Source organism: Pocillopora damicornis, chromosome 2 (assembly GCF_964200805.1).
Source record: "Pocillopora damicornis chromosome 2, jaPocDami1.2, whole genome shotgun sequence".
Classification (NCBI taxonomy): Eukaryota; Metazoa; Cnidaria; class Anthozoa; order Scleractinia; family Pocilloporidae; genus Pocillopora; species Pocillopora damicornis.
The window spans coordinates 24,170,184-24,193,743 of NC_142671.1; the positions used below are offsets into that span (position 1 = coordinate 24,170,184).

The 23,560-nt window shown below is 37.6% G+C and overlaps 1 long non-coding RNA gene across 1 annotated transcript; it reads right to left on the bottom strand.

Annotated features, from left to right (window-relative positions):
* Positions 1-344: 344 nt before the first annotated feature.
* LOC149050427 (uncharacterized) lies at positions 345-5,352 on the bottom strand. The gene is made up of 3 exons (XR_016183538.1): positions 5,159-5,352; positions 671-786; positions 345-486 (listed from the first exon to the last, which is right to left on the bottom strand). It is a non-coding gene; the product is annotated as an uncharacterized LOC149050427 (long non-coding RNA).
* Between the last annotated feature and the right edge of the window lie 18,208 nt (positions 5,353-23,560).

A 23,560-nucleotide genomic window follows, 5' to 3' on the forward strand; every position in this document is an offset into this window, starting at 1 on the left:
AATATGTTTCTACTGTCTTAAAGGCAAATGGCTATACAAAAACCTTTCTTCGTAACTGCCAAAAACCAGTTACAGCTAGTAGCAATCCTAATGAAAGAGAACCAGCGACCGGTTTTGCTGTTATTCCTTACATTCAGACCTCTTGTTGCAGCGTTTAGATCACCCATGACGAAGACACTAGACGGGATTGTCGAAACGTTGGGTCTATGATTTCTAACTTCTTCGGTTCCATTCATTAAATCTGTACACCAGAGTAGCATCAAACCATGTCAGATAGCAAACTGTTTATTTATATTCTCTTATATATACTTAGTCGACTTTGAATAGAAAAATAATTTGTGTGATCGCCACCACGGAAAATATGACTGATCTGAATCAGTAAGTTTTTAGAATGGCAAGCTATTCCACATAACCTCTTCTTTTCGCATCAACTAGTTTCTTTTCTTTAGTATCAGATTTCCACTTCCGACCAGAATCAAAGTAGACCTAAAAAGAGTATATAAAGAGGATACGTTTGAGGGTTAGCTTTGGCAAAAACTCCAGTAGCTCAACTATTATAGGTAGTACCTCTATTCGTCAGTAAGATAAGGTTCCACTGAGACAAATCGAGCTAGGCAATCTCATATACTCATCATGTCTTCGTAAAGTTTTAAATTTACACCCTACTTACCTACAGGTTCTTGGTAGGGACTGAATCGGTTATTTCCCTCCGTTTTGAGAACTTTGATCCTTTAAACAGGTGAACTGAGTTCCTTTAGGCTCTTTTGTCTGAGTCAGTGGCAGTACCTTGCAGTGTGACAGTGCAAGGAAAAATATAGTGTGCGTTAGGGGATTTAAGGCAAGGACGATAATCAATCTTTCTCTGATACATCTCGTGTGTTATCTCGATACATTTAACTATTGAAGCCTTTATCTAAGAAAAAAGTACCAAATAAATTCTAGTGTCATGCTGGATTTTGCCGATAAGTTCCTCTGACTTTGCGAGCTACATTATCCTGTCTTAGTCTTAACGGCAACTTTTTTATGCCTGCACCTTATGTATTATTTACTGTAGTTTTTAATTGCCGTTATTAAGAAGCAAAACAACCTAAGGATACCGATCATGTAATAGTGTAGTTTGATCGTCCTGGTGAGAGTAGTCCGGAGAAGGACTGTTGTCGGTAGTGGTGACTGACGTCTCGACAACCCGAGCGGAAGTCATCATCAGGGTCAAGTGAAAGGTTGTTGTCAGTCGAATGTACTTAGTCCGGTTTGTGTACACTGATTGATAAGTTTTGCCGTGATGTTATTGGCTGTAAGACTCAAGTGGCGTAGGTCAGTTGTGATTGGTCTGTTTGGATCCGTTAGTGAAGTTGGGTCGTTCTGCTCGGTTCGTTTGTAATGTTAATGTCGTGGATGAGTCGTTTGTATGGTGCCGGTAGTGGTTGACACCTGTTGAGGGGAGTCTGTTCCAAGTTAGTAAACCAGCTTTTCAGGGTCAGTCGTTGAAAGTAGTTGGTGCTGTAGGTTAGGTATTGCGCAGAGTCCCGGTCAATAGTGTGGTTCGTAAGTCGGTGATGTTCAGCAATGTGATTGTTGACATCGCCTTTCCTCGTCGCTCGTTTGTGTTCAGTCAGTCTAGTTGCGAGGTTTCTGCCGGTCTCACCGATGTAGGAGGCGTGGCAGTCGGAGCAACTGATCTTATATACTGCTCCTTGTCTGTTCCTCGGTTCGTCTCTGTCTTTGATGTTAGTCAGTAACTGACGTATTGTGGTAATAGGTTTGTGAGCGACGCGGCCACTATACCATACATAAAGGGCATATCTGAGAACATCTCACGCATCCTACAACCATTCAATATCCGCGTCGCTCACAAATCTATTACCACAATACGTAGACCAATCACAACTAACCTACGCCACTTGAGTCTTACAGCCAATAACATCACGGCAAAACTGACCAATCAGTGTACACAAACCGGACTAAGTACATTCGACTGACAACAACCTTTCACTTGACTCTGATGATGACTTCCGCTCGGGTTGTCGAAACGTCAGTCACCACTACCGACAACAGTCCTTCTCAGGACTGCTATCACCCGGACGATCAAACTACACTATTACATGTTACCCCCGGGTTCAAACCATTTACCGATATCGATCATTTTGAATATTACAGATATTTCTATCATTGATCAAAGACTATGATTTATTTCTCTTTGTTTCACCCAAACTTTCTTCAGCTACTGTTTTACTTATGTTGTTCTTGAGCTTTTGAATGTTCTACATTATCACTCTAGGAAAAATTTAGAAATTTACATTGTATTTGACCATACAGACATTAAAAATTAACCGGATAACATTAATTAATAAGCTCCGTTACAAATATTCGTCAGACTGATCAGCTGTTTATACCGGATGATCGCTTGTTCTTATTAACGTGACAACAGAGTCTCTACTACTAAATGTTGACATAGTATATTCCCCTATATGAAAAAAACAAAAAAAAGTTTTCATGGAAAGTGATATTTGCCAACATTATTTATTCAAATTTGAATTTACTTCGCTCTAAGTTGAAACAATTGGCTGGCCTTTTCAACATGAAATAGTTTTCCAACGCACTGTTATAAAGAAGGACCGTCACTTAAATCAGAAATGGACAACCAGCATTTTTGAAAAATGACTCAGTATAGTAAGAATAAAACAAAACAACATCCAGTGCTAATTTATTCATTTTCATAACAATCAGAACACGTAGACATGATGACCACTGAATAAATTACTCCGTTCTTTCCAGAAAAGATGGTTTGTGTCGCAGAATACGTAGAGGATAAGTTCAGGTAATGGCCAAACGATGATTCTTGCTTCGTTCATCACATATTCCCAAAGGTGCATGCGGTGAATCACTTTTAAAGATGATTTCTTTATGCGCTTTTTCTTGTCATATAAACAGAATGTCATATAAAATAGAAAATTACTTCACTTTCGCTTAATTTTGTCCATTAAGTGGTCATATGCTATTCTTAAATGCTAGATACTTTCCCGTTAATATTACGTGCATCCTCCCTGGATTCAAATCTTGTCTTAGTTTTCTGAACATGTTACCGTCAGTTGATAACCTTTTCCCTGCCTCTTGAACATGCACTTGTTTCATTTTAGACAATGATGTTATTGATACTGGATACCAAAACACGGAGGCAAAAGAAGACAAAATGAGCCTACTCTGTTAAGAGTTCAAGTTATTTTGAAATAAGTTTTAGGGACCTTGACAGTAGAAGGATAGGGTTTATTTTTCAGGGAGCAGGTCGGGCATAGAAACTCTTTCAATTTTAAACCTTTGAGGCGACAGTTTTGCTGTTGTGTGTTTTTTTTTATTGTAGGACTGAGGCCTAGAGAAGTAAAATACATATTCGTTAATAACGATTTTCTTTTCATTGAGGAACGGTTGCAGTCAAAGAGCAACTCACGTTGTTAGGCTTGGCTAAATCTATGTATCAAGATAAAACCGCAGATAAAACCATTATTTTTAACTCTCTAAAATAATCATCCTCTGCACTGTCGCCTATTTTTGTCTATGTTTAGAGGCATTAACGAGAAATGGTAGGAGATATTCATTTTACCTTTAAAGTTGGCAACATCTAAAAAACGGCAGTTTAGTAAGCTCATGAGGAGACTTAACTTATATATGTCAATAACACGTTGTAGGTATCTGGACAATACATACAGTCGCTTCTATGAATCGCTTGCTAGCATATTCGTAATGTTTATGTCGCTTGTATTAGTTCATTTGGATCTACCGTTTAACTGTTTAAACCGCCTGACTGTTTAAACTGTCTCTGTCTTGAATACTGGATTCCAAGAATTCTTCTTGTGTATGAGAGATTTTGTCTGAACGACTTTCATAAATGCAGACATTAACCTTAGACATTCAAAGTTTTTCAAGCTGTTAACCGTGGCCAGTTCCACAAAAAAACATTGAACAAGGACAGTTGTACTTTTTAAGGCTCGAAGTATGATCGTCATCTTTTGTAAAGGGTACTATTGGAATGTGTCTCCAAAATTTCCGCGGAATAGTTATACTGGCTTCTTCATGTTGATGAAAAGCTGGGCACGTCATATATATACCTCTCTGCATGTATCTTTTCAAAACTGGGGTTTCCCAATCAGCTTCTGCTTCTTTGTTGTTACCACAAAAAAATTATAAAGACTCCAAGCAGTCCTCTGGTGAATTGAAGGAATAACAAATCGAGAATAACGGGCTACGCGCTTTAATTTCATCTTTGAGAGAGTCAAAACAGCCATAAGTTAAAGAAAGGTCATTTGCCTTGTAATTGTTTCGAGAGAAGCAGTCAACCGAATGGTAGGTGCCAGTTGATCTAACAGGTCAAAAAGATCTAATAGTGGCAGGACAGATCCAATGAATGACGAGGAGTCAGAAATATCCTCAGACAATACAAATGTGCAACGACTAAAAAGTTCTTGGCAAGAAAAAGAAAAATAATAAAACACGAAAACAAAGGAACAATGAAAATGGGACTCAGTCCAATGCCAAGATCTCCGATAATTCCATTATTGTTGCCGCCAAGAATTCGATTGGCGTATCTTTACAAATTCGAACTCTTCTTTTGTCACATTTTATCCAGACCTTTTGTTCTACGCGCATAACTTTCATCAATGTTCCGATACTTTTTCCTGAATAATTTCCTTTTGTTTATGTCGCTTGTCTTAGTTCATTAAGATCTACCGTTTAACTGTTTAAACCGCCTAACTGTTTAAACCGTCTCTATCGATCGCTTTACGTCGCTTTAAATCGTCTTTAATTTTCTAGTGGACCCGGATCTTGTACGACGTTTGTAAGTATCTTTTGCCGTCCTTCATTTTTTTTTTCCTCATTTGTCAATTTCTTTAACCATAATCGTGATAACTTATGACTTGTAATTTTTTTATAGCGACTGCTTCCATTTGAATGACTTCACTTCGTTTCGTTTGGCCATTTTGGAAGTGAAGTTGGACATGTAACGATATTTTTGGCTATCACAAGTACAACCCTGTTAATTGGAATCTCCATAATAACGAACTACCCATTGTACAAAGCTAGAAAAAGGCGTAGGCTATCGCATAAAGGTCAAACTATTCTCTAAAGCCATTATAAAGTTATGAAGGACTACCTCAGAGCTTACCTGGAACATTCACCGCACCGAGTTGTTCTCCATGACGGCACCAATGGCCTTAAACATAAAAACCTTTGCAAGATGCCAAATCGTTCGTAGACAAATCGAAAACTCGTCCGATGCCACCTTCGCTATATCTGAGCTTACTTGTAGAAGTGATGAATTAAATGGAGCAGAGCTAGAAAAAAGCGAATAAACATCTAAAGAGCTACTGCCGTCAGAATTGCTGGTTTTCACGTGACGTCACTAAATTTCAGACTTCAGAACTATTGATCCTCCTGAGATTTTACTTTCATGATGTATTAGAGCAGCTAAAAACTAATATTCAGACAAATTTTCACTCCAAATGGGTTCTTGGTTTAGTGATAGACTACTCTTGAATTTCTAAGCTTTTGCGTGACGTGGCCTTTACATGACGAGCGAGAGAGCTGTTATGTTGGTTTAAAAGGTGACTTATTTAGGGAAATTCAGCTATCTGAACAGTTCTTGTATTAGAATAAAGTATTATTGTTATGTTTATGAGTTCTTAGAGAGATAAATTCACGCTTTTGTAGCAAAACTCAGTGACAGATGTTTCTGCTGGTTTCCGGCCGCCATGTTGGTGCCCATCTAGGTGGGCACCAGCATGGCGGCTCCATACAAATCTCTATAAATTTGGGAAAAACGTTTCTCCTCATATCTTCCGTAAGAAAAATTGCTGTGACCTGAATCTTGGCGAGAGTCTTTACATATCTAGCTTCTTTCTATTTCCAGATTCTAGACTAAATCGATTGAACGGTTTTTATTTTTTATTTTGATCTATTTTGAATGGCGTGACACTGAAAACCAGCAATAGATGGAAACGTATTCAGCGCCAAAAAAACACAGAGAATGGTCTAAACAAGGGAGGACTGTATCTTAATTTCAAAGGTAATTTGGAACATTTTTAATAACTTTCAAACAACCAATCGTCGAAATTGCACACTTTCCACGAATTTCGTGCCTACTCAGTGCACCACAAGCAACGCTGAATCCCGTACACTAAATGAAAGTGGTAAAGAACCTACATCATTATTGCCATCTTAACGTGGTTTTCAATTAGCCTTTTCGACTTTTTGATTATTAATAAATTAACTACTCATACAGAAGAGCTTAGAATTTTTCTGGCACCAAGTGAAATAGATATATCATCGATTAGTGAGCAGAACTACTAGTAATCTCGACGAGACTGTAAAAGACAACGAGCCCCCTTCTTGGGCTACGATTTAGTTCGATGTCAGAGATCAACAAGCGATGGACGAGAAGTCTAACTTATGTTGGGCACAACAAACTCGAAGTTCCATCACTGTACAGAACCTATTATAAAAATGTAACGACTTTGTACTTTTCATTGTTTCAATCTTGTTTCAAATTTGTACCTAATCGTACATTGTACATAATCTTAAATATATATATATTGATAAGATTACCAAGCCTATGTACCTAAAGCCTCGCATTGTGATAAACTGAAGTTCACAATGATCGTAAAAATTTACAAGGCTCGCCAAAGCTTTTAGAGTAATTGTTTAAAACAAGGACCTATATCTTTTAGCGAGTTAAAAGTGGGGGCATATTAATTTCCAGTGAAACAGATTTACGCTCAGCTTCTCGAGTCCCAATCAAACCCGATAACCCTTGAAATTATTTGGTTCCACCTTGTGGGGCTGCCAACAGGTTTCAAACGATGCGAGGGGTCTGGGAATTAATTTTTCATAAAGGTACGATCAGCAGGCGACGTGCGTTGTTTTGAGGTTAGTGTAGTAATAATAGTAATGTAGGCACAATGTAGGTAACATCCTTTCGATGAATTTCTGGCTGATTTTGCCAAATAAAAGTTTAAGTTCTTAACTCGGAGGATGGGCTATTTTTGATGGAAAAGTTAGCATCTTTCAAAACTGTTAGAGGCTTGTTCACATAGAATGTTAAACATAATCACTGCTTTTACACCTCTGATCTTGTTAGTCTTGTGCTTCGGTTAATTGTCAACTTGGGAAACATCTAACTAAAAAATTTGATACCGGTAGGGTTTTAGCTGGTGACAAAAGGGTCGTAATGAAGCAGGGACGACCTCACGCGGACGAAGATCTTGAAGCGAAAATCATATCGAGTGAGATCGGATGCTTCGGTTCCCTCCTGTTTGCAGTGTTTGTGGCCGAAGGCGAAGCTTGTGGAAAATACGAACACTTGGTGAGCCAAACGTGGTGAGTCATCTTATATTTGATTTATCCAAATTTTTATTCCTACAAACATTCAAATAGCCCTTTTTACAGTTCCCAGCGCCATATTGGAAATGTAACCGCGCACACGTGATAACGAGGCTGGGGTTGACTCGCGTTAAATCTCTGTGAGCGCTTCGTACGTGAGCAGTAAAACTGTTCGATTTTTAAGGAAAATGGATGGTCCTATCCGAAATCTCGATAAAGCTAATTTTTCTCCCACAAAGAAAGGAAAGCAGTGTGCCGCTTTTGGTTATTCAAATACATTTTATGGCCCCAATGGTTTGCCTACGAGCTTTCACTTCAAGTTTATGCACGGAGGCATGTATTTTTGCCAAGTATTTATCGTTCTATACTTATCTTGTTCTCTGTGAATTATGGATGAGGGTAACTATTGTTGCAAAATAAGTACAAATTTTCTAGCAGGTACCTGAATTGTTTTAAGTTCAGTAGAGTTTTTTTTTTTATTTCGGCAGCAAGTGAAGATGTTCATTGCTAATCACCTGTTTACTACATGGCTTGCCTAAAACACTCCCAGCAAAGAAACTCTTGGAAAGTAATTGCTTTTAATAAAATAACCAACACTCTATCTTCAGAGTTTTCACTTATTATGTTAGACCCAGAAAACTGACTCAAATTTGGTAGCAATTGTGACAAAAGCAGTTTTCAGTAGTTGTTGTTTTTGTTTTTTATGATAGCATAGTAATCCACTATGGATGCCACATGGAACTCTCAAAAAATATTTTTTGTGCTTTATGTATCAATCAATTTGATGCTTCAGATTGAAAAAAAGAAAAAGTGAGTTTCGCCAACTGAAAGAGTTCTTGACATAGATGAACTATGACACTAAATTTTAATATTCACAAAATTATCCTCATAATAAAAAGTTTGATAGAAGTCTCACAAAAAAAAATTTCCCATACACTTCAATGGTCTGAAAGATTCTCTTTCAAACAAATCTTATGGTAACTATAACGGAATAAAATAAATATCTTGATTCGGATATATTTCTCAAACTTTTAAGTATCTTCTTTACATCTCAAAATTATATCATAACATTGGTTAACACAATGCAATAAGAACTAGTTTAGCAAACCTTTGTGTCAGAAGGCCTCTAAGTGCTAAGAATGGGAATATCAATTCACTGAATGTTTATCACCGATGGAAAATTAAATGTGTGTAAAGGACTAGCATTGTTGAGATCAGTAGCTGAGAGGAAGCATTTCTGTTCTCTTCCTTTAACCCTTAAATACCCAAGATCTGATTGTCAATTCTCCCTTCTAGTTGCTACACATTTACTTGTAAATAAGTTATAAGAATTTGATGTAAGATCAAGATAACTTCTGCCTGATAAGTTTCAGTATTAACGTTATCTGTTTGCTGGATAGTGTTTAGAGAAGTTACATGAATCAGTCACTTCTGTGAGTTTTTAAATTGTCTAATATTTTGGTCTAATTCTTTCAATGGTGTCTTGCCACCTAACAAATTACCATGAGTCACGAACTGAAATGGTTTTCAATGTATCATGAGCATAAGTTGTCCTGAACCAGATGGGTATGAAAATATTATTACATCTGTTAGTTTCAGTTTTCCTCATGGGTTGATAGAAACAAGGGTTATAATCAAATGGTTCTACAGGCTCTATTGTATAGTTTCCTGTAAGATAAAACGTACAAATGGCAAACTAAAAGACATCTTGGTGAACAAAATGGGAACAACTTTTACTGAAGAATATGGTACAACAACAAGTACCACATCAACAACAGCATCAATAACAAATCTCCTCTACCTAAAGAGCTGCAGTCGTTGCCTCACTTTCTAAGCCATCCTGAACAGCTTCTGTGGTACTTCCTGTGATGCGTTCCTCTCAACATGATGTGGCAATATTCTTGTGAAACAACGTGGTAATCGTAAAGCTGACTGAAATTCATCTCAGGTAAATTATGGAGATTACTCACCCATCCAAGGGCTGAAATGCTTACCATAGTTACTTTGTATCTGGAGTCGCTCTGGTTTTGTTCTAGGTCCTGGACATCTGTAAGAAGTTCTTGGTTTTCTCCACTACTCGATGGAAGGACGTGTTGCATCAGCAAAGCATAAACTTTCAACACTAAGTCGGCTCTAACTCAGCCTGTTGATTTTAAATTAGATTTTAGAATCTCCCTGGGATCTTTTGCTTCAAGTTTCTGGATGTCATCTAATGATGAAATTTCCATATTGTTGTGTTAAAGAACTATTTTGAAGGGAGAAATTGCAGTGAAAAGTGCATTAGATTGTGAAATGTCAGCAGATCAGCTGTATGAAAGAACCGTTGGGTCAACCCCAGTGTATCGTGTATGCGCGGTTACTAATCCAATATGGTGCTAGGAACTGTAAAAAGGTCTATTCTTGACATAACACATACATCTGTGCTAGGTTAATACATAAGCGACCAAATTACACGAATGATGAAAATATTCTCACTGCAGTTAAGTGGATGCCATTTGATTATTTTTATAAATTCCGTCTTTAAACTATTACTTACAAGGTATTTTATAACTTAGACTTAGAAGAAATAAATTCCCTAGTTGTTAAGAGTATACATATTCTCTATAATGTATTATTCTCAGATAAATCTGCACTCAAAAGACTGTCGTAATGAAGAAATCAGCATCCATAGAAGTGAAGTTTGTAATTGAGATTATAGACACCTCAAGCTGAAAAACAAACTTTTGATCTCATGAAACAGGTATAAAAGGGAAGCAGATGTATCACAAAAAGAACATTTATGATAATGATCTAAGTGGATATGAGAAACATTTTTTGCTTTTAAAGGTAGAAGATGGTCTAAAGAAAGAGTTTGCTGTGGAGCTCCCCATGCCCCAGACATGACCAGCAAGATCAAATTTTTCCTCAAATTTTCAGAAATTGAGAGAACCTATACAAACCAAAATACTATCTTTCAATGAGGAACTGCTTACCAATCTCAAGGGGATTTATAGTACATACAAATCACAACAGTTAATATAAAATGTAAAAATTGCTATGATACAATTTAAAAAATAATTAAGACTGTATGTTAGTACTCTTATTGGTGTCTACTGAGACAAGGAAAGAGGATAGCAATTTTTGTACAACAAGTATTTACTTCACTTAATGGCTTGTTGATACAATATGCATATCATGAACTTGTTTGTTACAAGACCATATGGTTTCTGTTTTAACTCAAGCGGTCAGGCCTGTAACCACCAAAATTTTCCAACCAAGGCACTATTCAAAAGATGTGCTAGGATTTAATTTTACAATAGAATTTGGGGTTTGGACAATAGCCAACACTATCAATCAAATATTGGACATGTAAATTACCTTCTTTTTTTAATTGGATTGTAAAGGAGGCAGCAATTACTTTCAGGATCATTATTTCATACTCTTTGTGTGATTGCATATTTTACCTAAGGTGTCACATGGAAACACTCAGTCCAGTAGAAAGTACAAGTCTAACTTATCTTAAGTGTTGCCAAAGGATCAGGGAAATACAAACTAATTGAATGTAAGGGTGATTCTTCTGTGGCCTTTAGCATCCCAATGTAAGAATTAGATGGAGAATGGTGGATATGTTCGGAAAGAACTGTTCATCGCAGCAAGCCACAGATTTTATGAGAGTTGTTCCTCTGCCATGGTTATGTCATGGGACGTCGTTCCAATGGGTAACCCGTGAACCCAAATGATTCTACAGACAAAAAGAAAACATTTTGTAATGCTTGCAGTGAGAAAGAAAACTGATGTATAACCTAACATGGCACACTATAGCGATTCATAACCATGCAAATTTTCAAACTGCATTTTGGTTGGCTACAGAAAAAAATGATCACATCGCTGACTCCTATCAAACACCAAAGGCTCACCTCTTGCTCAAACATCTGGGACATGGGGAGCTCCACAGCAAACTCTTTCTTTAGATCATCTTCCTCAGGGGTTAGTTTCCTGACATTTGCAGGAACAAGCAGTGTACCTTGTAGTGCACCTTTCTGACCCTGGGTGTATCATTCATTCATATGCTTGGTTACCTGATCCAGGAAGGGGCAGTAATAATTCAACCTTTAAAAACAAAAAAAATATGTTTTTCACAGCCACTTAGAATTAGTGAATCATAGAAAAGGATATATTAAAACACACAAACACACACACATGAAAATATACATGCTCTCTTTTGGCAGGAAACACATACCCATAGTAGTTAGAAGTTGATTGAGTATTTGCATGAGCCTGATGCATTTTTGGCTTCTGTGTGTGCTTTCATCAGATCTTATGTTGTTGACTGAAGGAGGACAGAAAAAGGTCTTGTATACCCCAATATGTGCTGAGTTAGGACTGCTGAAATAATTACCTAAGCTAAACTTTTCCATGGCATGAAGAAAGCTAGAGGTGTCATTTGAAGACCTGCCTGTGGATTGTGTCCACTTCAGCAACTGTGTCATAGATCTTCAGGTAGTTTGCTAACAGCATGCCAATAGAATCTGTGCAGGCTGGTTGTTAATAAGCTTTCTTCATGCTCCTCTCTTTGGCAGTCAGACAAAAAGCCATCCACTTCCGAAGTAGTGACTAATATCTCCCTATGAAACATAGTTTGATGCTACTCTGGTTTGCAGATTTAATGAATGTAACCGAAGAAGTTACAATTCCCTTTCTCTTAGCAGAACATGAAAAGAAGGTCAGCTGTTGAAATGTTGTCACAAAGTTCCTGATTTCTTGTACTTTATTGCAGATGGCAACAATGACAAGGTTCAAGCAGTGACTTGAGCAGTGGATCAAGTATCTTGCATTAGGATAGTGCCTTGTTATCCTTGCTTGGACACCTGTGCATGCCCCACTATGTTAGAAGCGCCATCAAACCCCATTCCCAGTAGTCAATCAAGATGGATCCCCCACTGGCTGAGGTTCTCAAGAAGTGATTCAGTTATTGTTGCTGAAGCAGTGGCAGGTAAATCCACAAAATCAAGAGACAATTCATGTGCAGCAATTTCATTTGCTGCAGACCTTTTTAACAAATGGTATGCAAACTGCCATCTGTTCTGTCATCGATACGTCAGATGACTTATCTGCTATGATACTGACAAACTTTGATTTATTTAATTTGGAGATTAAAGCACTGGGAATACTATTACTGATATGGTCAATCATTTCATTCTGGATTTGAGGAGATAAGTACCATGCATTTTTAGGGGTTGTGGACAGGTGCATCAACAGGTTTTCATTGTATTTTGCTGACCAATTGCCAAAAAATTCAAAATGGATATTTTCTCTTCTAGTAGAGCTATCCCAGCTCCCACAAATTCTTAATTGTGAAACTGTAAGCAAGGTTGTTGTGTAAAGCACTTCAACCACAAGAATGAGGATGTTTTCTAGAACTCAACCATTTATTTTTGTACATTTCTCAACTTCAAAGGCGTGTAAATCACATGACTTGAATATCACTCAAGCAATGGCACACAATGCCTACAAACAAGACAAAAAATATTAAAGCTAAACAAAATGTCGTTCAGTTGCGACAGAAATTTTCAATCCTATTACAAATAGGCTTTTGGTAAGTCTTCAATTTGACCATTTGCACCATGACTTGCAGAACAAAAAGCTAAGGAATTCAACAAAAAAGCTGCATTAAATTCCCCATGAGTCTTGTATAAGTGTCTCATTTGATTTGAGTTTTTGAGTGGAAAAAGACCAGATTTACATAATGTTGCCTTAACTTTGATAGAATTCTTAGCTGGAGAAAGATCTGATAGGTAAAATGGAGTTATTAAGCACACAATATGTGCACAATATTACATTGCAGCCAATAAGCTGAATTGTGTGAAATTAACAGCGATTTTTTTAAAAATTTAACACTATGCATAATCTTTAAACTTTTCATGATCAAATTTGAAGTATAAGATCTAAGCTAATACATATCTTAGTTACTAAATACTTCTTTTATGTAAAGCTGATATTTATGACAAGTTGAGATTAGAAATTTGCTTTTCTACACATACATGTAGTCCCAAGTGTTACGTATTCTATTGCTCTGTGGAGATCCTCAAAGTCACTTCAGCTCCTTGAGGATGCCAAGCCTTCTAAATAGCACTTCAGTTAGTATTATTTCTCTCTTCACGAAATACTCCTTGTCAAGATATCATAGAGACAACCTTAAACTCTACGTGCAGCGCCCCAAATGTGACCTACCGTGCTCTTCCTTCTTTCATCAAGCTTGTATATTATGGAATAACTTACCTGCATTCTTAAAAAGCACACTTAACATTGAATCCTTTAAATGAACTCTCAAAGCAAAATGTGACATTTTAGATAATATCTCCTTCAATGGAATTCAGGGATCAAAGAAAGACACTGCAAACTATATTTGTTGAAACTTCTGATTTTGCCTTACTTTATTTACTGTAATTAAATTTAATTAGCTTCTTTAGTTTGTAAATATTATCTTTCACTTAATTTTTCAGATATTAGTTTTTAGGTCCACATCTGCTTTTTGGCTGCCATTTTTAATGACCTACATGCAAATAAAGTATGTTATGTTATGTAGATGGTATAAAAGGGCATCTTTTTCTTTCAATTCTTGTGAGCCGTCTTTGGAAAGTTTGATTGTTCCCTGGTCTGTACTTTGGTTGGTGCTTGAGTGGTACCATTAACCTTGGCATTTAATACAGACACATGAAGTCTCTCCCAGGGGGAATTTAGTTAACGAAAAGGAGCACTAGACAAAGAAAGGGCCAATCCCCACTTACAGACAAAATTGCAATTGTCCATGACAAAATCCAAGGACAAATTTTGTGGTGACAATTTTTCTTTTGTCTATTGCATCCGCATTGACAAGGTTGAAGTCTTCAAATTGTGCTAACATTGTCAATATTATATTTCATTATAATTTATTCAATTCTGGTGCACGCCAAAACATAGACTTTGTCAGGTAGGATAATGGAGTACATTCAAATTTGGTTACTTGTTGCATTCCTCTGTCTTGTAAATATTGATCAGATGGCGAATGAAATACTCCTTATGGTGTGCATGTTGTTGAGGCATCAATATCTTCGAAATCAAGAGGCCCTTGTTACGATTGAATACTGTCAAAGACAGAGATGCTGGGCACATTGACACAACCCATACTTTTGGAAACTTCCAAAAAGTCTTGGTTTGAGACTCACTACAATGACCAAAGGATTCCTGGGGATTATTTCAGAAAGCAACTATGAATGAACAGATGTACCTTTGATATTTTGTTGAATGTCTTGCAGCTGGCTGTAACTTGTGGAATGATTGCATGACTGCATTGCTCCAGAAAAAGTTCTCGTACTTGGTTTGTACTGTCTAAATCACAGCAACTCGTACTAAAGTATTGGACTGGTTTTCAACGTTAAAAGGTAGACTGTTCTAGAAGCAGTACGAGATGTTGTGGAAGCCCTTTTCAACCTCAGGAATGATCACATAAAGTTTCCCATCATAAAGGCAGAAACACAGCATTGCATAGAGACATTTCAAGATGTTTCTGATTTCTCAAACATTGTTGGTGCAATTGATGGATCCCACATAAGAATAGCTGCCCCTCCAGATGGTGCTGTGGACTATTTCAGTCACTACCAAAAACACGACTTCATCGTTCAAGCTACTGTCGATGGCAGGAAACACTTCCTTGACTTTGCATCTGGCTTTCCAAGCAGTATGCATGATGCGAGAGTTCTACAAAATAATACAATATTTGATCTTGCAGAGCACGATCAGATTCTGACAGGTGATTCTGTGTAAATTGGGGATAATGATATCAAACCCCATCTAGGTGGAGACAGCGCATACCCACTTGCCTCTTGGCTTCAAAAACCATTTCCTGAAGCAATGAGAGATCCAGAGGAAATAGCTTTCAATAAAGCTTTGTTGGGTGTCAGGGTGGCTGTAGAGTGAGCTTTTGGGATGCTAAAAAAGCACTGGTGTATACTGGGGAAATGGCTGGATAGTAAGATTTCATTTGCCAATGAAATCCCTGTTGCTTGTGCAGTCCTTCACAACTTTTGTCTGCTGAATCAAGACGAATGGAATCATGATGAAAATGATGACCCTCAAGCTCAAGGACATGAAAGCAACAACAATGATGTTATAAGGGATGGGGATGACGTTCGAAGTGTGTCAAGAGAGTACATTGCAAATGCGTGACTGAACAACTTGTAATTGATATTCTTTCTTTGCAATTATGAAAATGTAATTTATGAGTCCAAAAAATTCATACCCTTACGATTTCAATGAACTATTTTAAAAAAAACCAAAAAAATCGAGAGTTAAGTTATGATTACTTACTATTGCTGTTGTGTTCTTAATTTTTTACTTTTACAAAACGATTGAAATTACAATAAATTTAATCAAAGCATGTAATCCATGACCCGTTCTTCACTCTAAAATTATTTTAATAAATCAAGTCTGATCATTTGAAATGGAACTCAAATATATTCCTATGATTGTAAACGATCAAAAAGACGAAACTGTTTTGTAATATTGTAAACTGAATCAAACCATATTACAGTAATCACAACAGTTTCCTTACTCGAAAATGATATTAATAAAGTAAAAGCAATGTAATAAAATAAAATCATCAGACTTAACAGTCCATTGATAAAAAGGTAAACTGCTAGGCATTTATTTTTTATCCTTTATGGCTTCCAGAAGAGAGCCCATGAAGGATGCCATCATTTCTAATTGTTTGCTGTGGTTCTGCTGCAAATGAATAAGCTTTATGCCTTGCTTTTCTATGGATTCTAGGCTTTTCTTGATGGAAATTGCCTCTTCCTCTCTGGTGTCTTCGGTTGGCACTGTCCTCTTTGTTGTGGGCTTCCTTTCTTTCCAGCACTGTTTGCTGGGACTGGCCAGATTGACTTCAGCATCAGAGATTTCATTGCTGGTCCCACTGGTGCCACTAGTAGCAATGCTACTTTCTGGAGGACTTGGTGTTCAGCTCGTGCTTGGCTGTGAGCCATCATGATCACTTGGAGGGTTTGCACTCGGAGAAGATGGAGAAGTGGTGCTTGTCGTAGAAAACACTTTTAACTATGTGACCTCTTGTGTGACTCTTGCTCCATGACTTTGTGTCTTTATATTTGTCAATCAGATACTTGATCTTTTGCTAGCATTTTTCGGCTGTCTTTTTGGTGCCAAAGTTCATTTCAATCTCATCGCAGATTTCAAGCTAAACTTTCCTTGCATCCTTGCTTTCTAGATGGTCATGTTTTTTAGCCCAGAGATCAACCAGAAAACTTTGCTCCTTGTTTGTCCACTCTTCATAGCTAGCCTTTCCTTTCCCTTCTCCTTTAGTGCCGCTTCCAGTCGTTTGGGCTTGTGATTGTGTTTGTGACTCTGTATGTTTAATGACTTCTTCTGCTTCTACTTTGTCGAATGGAAACTGAAGTGTTTGAAAAATTGCTCCATTCTCCAAAAATCTCCCTGCAACATGTGGATGGCTGAGCTGGTCATTGTAAAGGGGACAATCCAGCGCCTTACAGAATTCGGTTTTTCAGAAGAATAGCTTGCCATTGGGTTTAAATTTCAACCATAAGGATTCATTTTGTCCTCTGTGAAAATCTTAAAATCTAGTTTCGCAACACGAGAAACAACTGAGATGCTAAATTTATATGGTTAAAAGTGGTTATGACATATGAATGACAGGATAAACGAAATTTTGTCTAATTAAATGATTGTGTCTAGTTTTTACCTGGGAGAAATTTTGTTGGTGGTAAGTTTGAAGATTAGTCTGCTTCGGCCAAAATTTGTCAAGTTGCCACAAACCATCTGCGCTTGTAGATGGTTGGTGATGACAGAAATTTTGTTGAAACGAACAACTTTTTTTGTTAATGCAGATCGGCCCACAAGCATAAACTTGTATGCCTGACTTGCATTTGTTGTATTAGGCAGGTTTCACAGATGATATCTTCTCTACTTTAATTTCTCATCTGCATGCTTGGTCTAAATTAGATATGCTTTACTTGTTGGTTGACTTGAAGGTTCTTTGCCTTTGTCTTTTTCCCGTATCCATGGATAGACAGTAGTTTATTTCTTCTCCTAGAAGTCTAATCTGAGTTAATTTACAATTAAAGAGGATGGACACTAATAACAATAATTATCAAGAAAGTATAGAATGATTTACGACTAAAACTTACTTTATTACATGCTTTAAAAATTAGCAAGCATACAAACTAGTGAAAAATAAAATGTTTGGGTAAAAATACATGTATTTGGGCACTGAAACTAAACCAGGGAATTGATGCACTGATTTCAGTCCTGTATAATACCATGTGCACACCATTCCTAGAGCTTTGTTTCACTTAATGTCTTGAAGGTGGAGTGCAACAATTCCAAAAAGACCTTGGGCAGACAGTTATTCCTTTTATAGGTCAACATTCTTGTTACTAGATCTTGTTGTCACTTACACCAGGAGTTCTTGTCAGGAGGACAAACTCTGTGTTACTTTGCTGAATCTTCAGCTTGGATAGAGTGGTATAAGATAGTGATAATATTCTTTTTCACGGTGTAAACAGCTACATTTATTTCTATTAGATGGACTTGGGTTGATAGAATGTTCTGTGTAATGTCTAGACCATGGTATCTCTGAATCTGCTTTATTTGTGTGTTGAGGAGGTGGTGAGGTCCTCCAACTGGCTTTTTCATGTGAAAAACACTTATCTTAAGGAAATCAGTGTACATTAAAAACACTGAACAGGCAAAAAGCAAAGAAAAAATTTTCAATATAGAAAGTAACCTAAATCAGAGCAAAAATAAATCAACAACTATGTATTTAATGTCTTACGCCTGCAGTCAAACAGAAACTGTACAAAGTTAAAAAAATTGCTGAAAACTTTTCAGAACAATGGAAGTTGACCACATGTTACACATAACTTATTAAGTAATAGATCTCACCTTCCTCACACTCGTGTGGGCTGGAGATAGTTGAGGAAAACTTTGTGAGATTTTTTAGTCTATATCTTTACTTTTTTTCATCAAGCTTGTTGATGCACTGATTGGTTAATCCATGACAGATTCAAAGAAAGATGACCTTCTTGATGTACCAGTTGTTGCATAATAATAATAATTGCACTTCACAGTTTCAATGTTAGGGGATCAAAATCTTCTTTGTTGTCTTCTGTTGTCTTCTGCTGTTCTCTTCTATGCAAAGTTTGTGCAGCTTGGGAAGGATGTGTCTCCAAACAGACGAACCATCATCTGGTATTCATCTGGTTGATTGTTGAGATTTCTGTCTGGTCACCACAAGAGACTCAGAGCTTTGCAGTCACTTGGCCAGATGAATACCTGGTGAAACAATGCTTCCACATCAGACATTAAGGCTACTTAATCCTCTCTGAATCTGGTTACCACACCAACAAGAGAGTCAGTGAGGTCTGGCCCCCAAAAGAGCTGGTCATTCATTGAGGTGCCATTATGCTTGGCTGAACAATTGAAGGCTCTCACTTTACCAGGCTTCCGCGGGTTGAACACAAGGTGATGAGGGAGACACCAGTGGGTTCCTAGAGGGCCAGGGCCTTGACTATTCACCTTTTTGGCGTAATCTTTAGATAGCAGATTGTCCATAAACCCTTTGTATTTTTGATGGATGAGTGGTTCTCCTAGCAGTCGCCTTTTCAACTGGAGGAGTTGATGCTTTGCTAGTGTTCTGTAGGCATGGCAGGTGGAACTTCCAGGGTAAAGCTATTTTGTAGTGGCCGTTATTTAGTTTAACTGTTTTTTCCATGATGTTCAGGAACCTCTGGTCATTGAGTGACAGAAGTTTTTTATTCATAGAAGGTATCGCTGAATTCTAGTTTGCAAAACTCATGAAATTCTTCATCAAGGGTCGTATTTTCTTAAACAAGGTTCGCAAGGTTCGTTTAGACATGACTGCTCTTCCCAACGGGCCGTTAAGCACCTAGCCTAACACTGTTTGAGTAGCAAAGGGACCACCATCGTCACTTGGTCTCGTTTCTTTAGGTTGTAGAGTTTTCGGTACCTCACTACCAATTAGGAGACAATTTCAGTAGCAAAAATCTCTTGACATCCTCTTGCCAGGTGATAGCATCATGGGGGATAGGCAGGCTTGGCTTAGAGTAGATCTTTGGCAGCTGCACTGTGGTTTTCTTTCTTAAATCAAAGACTTCCAAACTGACTAGGGAGCATTCAATTGGCTTGTTTTCACCATGCAGGGTTGTTAGTGACTGCCTCGTTTTAGTTCCTTTGCAGTTCAGCTTCTCCAAATGTTTTAACCCAGAGTTCAGGAATGCATATGTCTCCACCATCTTACCATGACCCTTTGCCTTGACCCAGTCTGGTAGAATTGCAAGCAATGGTTACTAAATTACTTGATGTACAGTAACTGGACTTAATTTAACCATTGTTGGCAGGGTTAAGATTTACGGATGATGGCTTGACACCTTTGCCTTGGCCCCCCATTGGGTTTTCAGTCATAGTTGAAGTGGTTGAGGCGATTGTAATTCTTCTTGGATGTAGCAAGGTGGAATGTTTACCGACACACCCTTGTACCCCATGGAAGCTTTCCTTTGGGTAGTTGCACACAATGGGACCAGCTCTCAGATAAATCTACGGTATAGTAAGTTCCTGTGACAAGAACTGAATTAACATCACGTTTCAAAACCATTAATAATAATAATAATAATAATAATAATAATGGTAATGGCTATTTCTACCGCTTAAAAATTTGTTCAGAGCTTTTATTTAAAAGCGTGATAAGCAAATAGTTCAGAGAAGTGGTTTCCTAGATATCCTAGATAAAAAATTTAAAAGATGATGATGTCATTAAAACTCGAACAATTGCAAGGCACTGGCTACATGTGAAGGGAGCTATTTGCAAAGTTGGAGGGTTTTGAATATTTCACTCTGTCATTCCAGTTTCTATGTTTGGATGTATTAACCAAATATGGCCAGTGGCTTGCCTATTGTCAAGTTTTTAAAACCCTGTTCTTGCATGACCTAATAATATCAATAACAACAAAGCTATCCATTGAAAGTAAACAATGTATTTTAAGAAAACTTCCTGGTTTTTTGTCATGTTATATCTACAGTTTAATTTACCAAAAGGTAGATAATTTTTTCAAATGTTAATTCAGCTCGCAGAGCTGAACATGTCACAAGACATCAACGATAGACCAATTTTGATATGGGAAAATTCAACAGTTAAACGAGACTTACCTGTAAGGTGAAGTTTGATTGGAATTCTACAAGTCATTGGCTGGGAGTGTAGGAGTTTCATGAGAGAGAGTGCATGAACCTGGGAGATCAATTTTCAAATTGGCGAGTAGTCACACAATATGAATGAGGGGTGAGTGGTACAGCAAATAAAAATGGTGTATTAGAGGGTGGGCACGTAACTCCCACAATCCTATCCAATGACTCGTAGAATTTCAATCAAACTTCACCTTACAGGTATGTCTTGTTTAGCTGTTGAATTCAATCATTGATCATTGGTCATTGGTCATTTCGGAGTCATGTGAGACTTCAAAGCCTGTGTGACTAGGCACCACACATAAGAAAAAAGGAGACAGTCAGTTGACAAACCCTGAAACAAGTTCTATTGCTGTCTCACACACAAATTACAAGATCTTAAGGGTTACAAGATCTCAAAAAAATTATTTTGACTGACAACAGGCAAGTTGTAGAATTTCTGGAATGTATCATAATTAGACCATTGGGCACTCTTCATAATGGTATCCAAAGGTATCTGTGCTGCCTTAGCACAGGAGGTAAAAGCTGACCTGGTGCTGTGAGCACTAAACAGACTAGTGCTAATGCCAGATTTGCTTAGTGCATTTTTAAGCCAGTTGCTAACTGTATCTGCTGAGACTGGCTTATTTGGTTTCTTGTAACTTAAAAACAGTTGAGATGTACCCTGTCTTAAGGCACTGGTCCTGTTGAAATACTCTAGCATGCAAGTAACAACACACAACCAAGGATCTGGTTTTTAAGCAACAAACTCCAGGCTGGAAATGTGCCTGCCAGGCCTGGAAGTCTTTAACAATGTTTTGATAACAAAAAAACATTTATCAGGACTTAATTTCATATCTGACACACTCAGGGAGTGCTGCCTTTGTCGTCTCTAACCTGACAAAAGAGCCAATAACATAACCAACTTGTGAGTTAAATATTTCAATGTAAGGCCCGGTTCAAACATCGAACTTTACATGTGCCGAACCTAATAGCAATTCGGGTCGACTCGAATAATTAGGTTCGGCAGTTGATTCAAATGTCGAACCTAAATATGTTGAACTTAATTGAGAAACTGAACATGACTCTACTGCGGTCAGCGGTTATTGCTTACCAAAATGGCGGAAAAAAATGTGGGAAATACAAATGCTGGAAATGAAGAGCTTGTTTTTCTTGCAAATGCGATCAAGGAGGGTAGAAAAAGGTGACTTAAGATGCAGTTGGCATTAAACAACCTTGCTGCCAGGAGAAGACAAGTTTTGAATTTGGCTTGCCTTGTATTATTGCTTATTTCCCATAGGAACGTCACAGTTCCTCGTCCAGTTCGTTTGTGTCGTCGGCTAAAAAGAAATTCTGGCTGGTGGGAAAATGTTTGCAACACCTATTCAGACGCAAGATTCAAAAAAACCTTCAGAGTATCCAGGGGGACATTTAATTTCATTCTGAGACGTATTGAACCCTTCCTTATTCGGCAAACTGTGACGGAAGAACCGATACCACCAGCGCTGAGGCTTGCTATTTGTCTGTATAGACTAAGCCGAGGAGATTATTTCTATACCATCGCCGAAATGTCTGGACTTGGCGTCTCCACAATTTCCTCAATTTGTCAGGAAGTCTGTCAAGTCTTGGTGGACCATTTATGGAACGAGAATGTGTCAAGTCACATGCCCCAAACTGAAGAAGAGTTTAAACAAAAAATTCTCGACATGGAAGAATTCTGGCAATTTCCATGCTGTTGGACAGCATTGGATGGCTGCCATATTCCTATGAAATGCCCGCCTGGAGGACTTCAGTCATGCAAAGAGTACCATAACTTTAAAAATTTCTATTCTATTGTACTGATGGCAATGGTAGACTCACATTACAGATTTGTGTGGGGTAGCTGCGGGTTTCCAGGAAATTCTCACGACACAGTTATTTTTAGATCAACCGACCTTTGGACCCGTATCCAAGAAGGCCTCATTCCAGTAATTGGAAAAACTGTAGGAGATGTTACTGTTCCACCACTTGTAGTGGGGGACTCTGCATTCCCTCTACGAACATGGTTGATGAAACCATATACTAATGCAATTCTGACCCCCAAGCAACGTTACTTTAATTACCACTTAAGCAGAGCTTGCATGGTTACAGAGGGTGCTTATGGGCAGCTCAAGGGTAGGTGGAGGGTCCTACTCCGAAAGAGTGAAAGCAGTCAAGATAATGTCCGCATAACAACATTGGCATGTATGGTTCTCCACAATATATGCATTGCACGAGGAGATGCCATTTCAAAAAAGCTTGATTTGAGTTTGGATGCAAATGGTCAAAAGAGAAATCGTGAGGAAATAAGAAAACTGTTGCAGATGAGAAATTGTTCAAGCATCAGAGATGTGTCACTGGAGGCAAATAAAGTAAGGAATGCACTATGTGAAAAACTATGGCTTGAGAAGGAAACTGGCAAAGTCTGTTAATTCAGTACTGATACATTTACTATTTTCACCAAATTATTTTCATATGATTGTATCAAGTGCAAGATTTAATTAGCCTGCAGCGCAGACAAACTAAACAGCTGCAATTTTTTCTTCACAGTGTCAATCCAGTCATAAAAAGGTTGTGAGAATTAAGGAAGTGATCAGCAAATAGACATCCCCTTGAATAATTAAAAATTCTCCCAACTAATACTAAAGGAAACAAAGAGACCAGTAAGGAGAACTTGTCCATTGACTATGCAGCTTAAATGGTAAATTGCTTTTAATTGCATTTATGTTCTGAAACAACAATGAAAGATGACTTTCATAAATTTAATATTAATAGAAAAATAAAGTTTAAACATTCAATTTTTATGTACTGCAAATATTGTTGAAAAAAAAACATTCAACATATAATTATTTTACTTCTGATATACACACATTTTCCTTGTAGTTTATTCATGTTAAATAAAACTCCTTTGATTGTTATGTATATTTTGCAATTGCCCTACAGCAGA